Raw genomic sequence first — 3,247 nt, 5'->3', positions numbered from 1 at the left:
TTTTTCTTTTTAATTTTTAAGGGTGTTTGTGGGAGGGGCTGGATTGAGAGATTCACATAGAGGGATTTTCTATAAAAAAGACTCATCCGTCGGTCACAAAAATGTCTTCCAGGCCAGGCACAGTGGTTCATGCCTGGAATCCCAGCTCTTTGGGAGGCTGAGGTGGGAGGATCACTTGAGGCCAGGAGTTCAGGGCCTCAACTTATAAACAATTTCCATTGTTTGTAGATTACTCAATACAAGCTATTTTGTTCCAGCAGCGGGAACAGACCAAGACAGGACCCATTTGCACCATGTTTCACTCTTGTTCAAGATATGTTTGCTAGTAGTATTTGTTTATTTATTGAGATGGAGTCTGGCTCTGTCGCCCAGGCTGGAGTGCAGTGGTGTGATTTCAGCTCACTGCGACTTCGGCCTCCCAAGTTCAATGGATTCTCCTGCCTCAGCCTCCTGAATAACTAGGATTACAGGCATGCACTACCACACCCAGCTAATTTTTTTGTATTTTTACTAGAGACAGGGTTTTACCATGTTGTCCAGGCTGGTCTCAAGCTCCTGACCTCAGGTGATCCACCCTCCTTGGCCTCCCAAAGTGCTGGGATTACAGGAATAAACCACCATGCCCAGCCTGGTATTTTATTTAGAATGTGTGCATCTATCATAAGTGGTATTGGTCTCGTGTGGGTATGCCTGCAGCCAGGTATCTGCCAGATGTGCTGGTGCCGGGCTTGTTTTGACATCAAGAAATGAACCAGAAAGCCTTCTTTCGTTTTCTGTGTGCTGGTGTGGTTGTAAAGTATGAACTATTAGTAATAACGACTTAAGCTGGCCTCACTGAGCGTGTGCAAAGACAGCTCATCAAAGGAACAATTAGAACTACTGCTTAGGGGTAGTATTTTGCACTGGTGGACAGATCATTTTGCTTCCAGATGTTTGCCAAGCAAAATAGATTGTGTCTCTGCCTTCCCCTCTGTCGTAGAGGGTCCGCGCCACCGGCCTCATGGCTGGCTTGTGGGAATTTTGCAGGATCCTGCAGCGTGTGCCCATGCCATCCCTCCTGAGCTGTCTCCTTCAGCAGCACAGCCTGGAAGGTGGAGGAGAATGCAGGGTGGATAGAGAAGGGCCTCAGTTCAGTTCCTTCGAATTGCTTCATTTTCCAGGACCGAGGGAAGTGAGCAAGGCTGTGATTGAAAGACAGTCGCATCTGTGTGTTTGAAGGCCTGGGTTGTATTGTGGAAGTGCAGAGTTTCAGTGTTGGCTTTAAAAATAATGTTCACAGTGGCTCTTAAAAAAAAAAAAAAAGAAGGTTATAAGAGGCAAGGAGATTAGACTCTGAATCTAGTTTTCTTCATCTTTGCAGAAAAGAAGGTTTTATATGAAAGGTTTTATCACCAGCAGGTTGACAGGCTACTGCAGTCACCAGCTCCATTTAGAACGGAGCTGGAAAGTAACAAAAACCTCTTCCCAGTTTAGAGTTGCATCTGTGCCCGCCGGATGGCCTAGACATCGTGAACTGCGGGGTGACGGGAATAAATGGAGAAAGGAATCAGAACCCCAGGGGACTTGTGACAGCCCCTCTCTTTTCAGCTAGAGCCTGACAATCTATACTTTAGCATATAACACGACAAATGTATATAAGAGAAAATGAGGAAGTGTAATTCCATGCAATAAACACTGAACACTGTTCATTTCAGTATATGGACATGGACTTTTTCTTTCTTTTGTTTTTTTTTTGAGAAGAGTCTCACTCTGTTGCCCAGACTGGAGTGCAATGGCGTGATCTTGGCTCACTGCAACCTCCGCCTCTCAGGTTTAAGTGATTCTTCTGCCTCAGCCTCCCGAGTAGCTGGGACTACAGGTGTGTGCCACCACGCCTGGCCCATTTTTGTATTTTTAGTAGAGACTGGGTTTCACCCTATTGGCCAAGCCAATATGGTGAACTCCTGACCTCCTAATTTGCCTGCCTCAGCCTCCCAAAGTGCTGGGATTACAGGCATGAGCCACTGCCCCTGGTCAATAATATGGACATTTTAAACTAAATTACAGAAAGCTTTTTCCTCTGAAATTTCACCTCAGGGATTCTGAATTAAATCTCATTCTGACATTGTTTTAAATGACCAGATACAGATTATCATCAGATTACCATGTGGCTGGAATAACACTGACATAGAAATAATTGTTTTTTGACAGGTAGGCTGGCAGTTTCCTGATTAGACTTACAAATTCAATGTCAGCGGGTCGCCCATAACCCCCTCCCCCGGCCCTCAATGAAGATTCCAACTCCTGAGATTCCAACTTCTTGAAGCTTATTGACTTTAATAGTGAGTAACCAAGGGTGTCTGACAAAGACTCTGCTATTGCCTTTCCAACATTATAGCGCCCGTGTCATATAGAACCATCTTTAGTTGCAAATGAGACTATAGGGGGAAGTGAATGTTCTTAATTTTTTAATACTGTAAAAATGAAGGAACAGAGTAACAAAGTCTTATGAAATAAAAAAAAAATCCGTGGCCGGGCGCGGTGGCTCAAGCCTGTAATCCCAGCACTTTGGGAGGCCGAGGTGGGTGGATCACGAGGTCAAGAGATCGAGACCATCCTGGTCAATATGGTGAAACCCCATCTCTATTAAAACTACAAAAAATTAGCTGGGCATGGTGGCGCGTGCCTGTAATCCCAGCTACTCAGGAGGCTGAGGCAGGAGAATTGCCTGAACCCAGGAGGCGGAGGTTGCGGTGAGCCGAGATCGCGCCATTGCACTCCAGCCTGGGTAACAAGAGCGAAACTCCGTCTCCAAAAAAAAAAAAAAAAAATCCGGCTGGGTACAGTGGCTCACGCCTGTAGTCCCAGCACTTTGGAAGGCCAAGGTGGGCGATCACTTGAGGTCAGGAGCTCAAGACCAGCCTGGCCAACATGGTGAAACCTCGTCTCTAGTAAAAATACAAAAATTAGCCAGGTGTGGTGGCGGGCATCTGTAATAGGAGGCTGAGACAGGAGAATCACTTGAACCCAGGAGGTACAGGTTGCAATGAGCCGAGATCATGCCATTACACTCCAACCTGGGCGACAAGAACAAAACTCCATCTATAAATAAATAAATAATCTCTCTCAGGAGATCTACAACACCTAAGTGAGCAATGCATTCTCTAGGCAGACTGCGCCCTGGGAAGGTTCTGTTCTGGCTGCAGGACAGCTAGCTCCCAGCCGTGAGAAAGCGTGTACACACGGACAGCAGTTGCCCGGCAAAGTC

General features: G+C 46.3%; 1 long non-coding RNA gene across 1 annotated transcript; it reads left to right on the top strand.

Moving 5' to 3' along the window:
* Window positions 1–570: 570 nt before the first annotated feature.
* LOC116565121 lies at window positions 571–1,702 on the top strand. Its single transcript, XR_004275273.1, has 2 exons — window positions 571–1,171; window positions 1,474–1,702. It is a non-coding gene; the product is annotated as an uncharacterized LOC116565121 (long non-coding RNA).
* The last annotated feature ends 1,545 nt before the right edge of the window (window positions 1,703–3,247 follow it).

This window comes from Sapajus apella, unplaced genomic scaffold, assembly GCF_009761245.1.
Source record: "Sapajus apella isolate SASKATOON/1434 unplaced genomic scaffold, GSC_monkey_1.0 scaffold39, whole genome shotgun sequence".
NCBI classification, from domain to species: Eukaryota; Metazoa; Chordata; class Mammalia; order Primates; family Cebidae; genus Sapajus; species Sapajus apella.
This window is presented reverse-complemented; position numbering and strand designations above follow the sequence as displayed.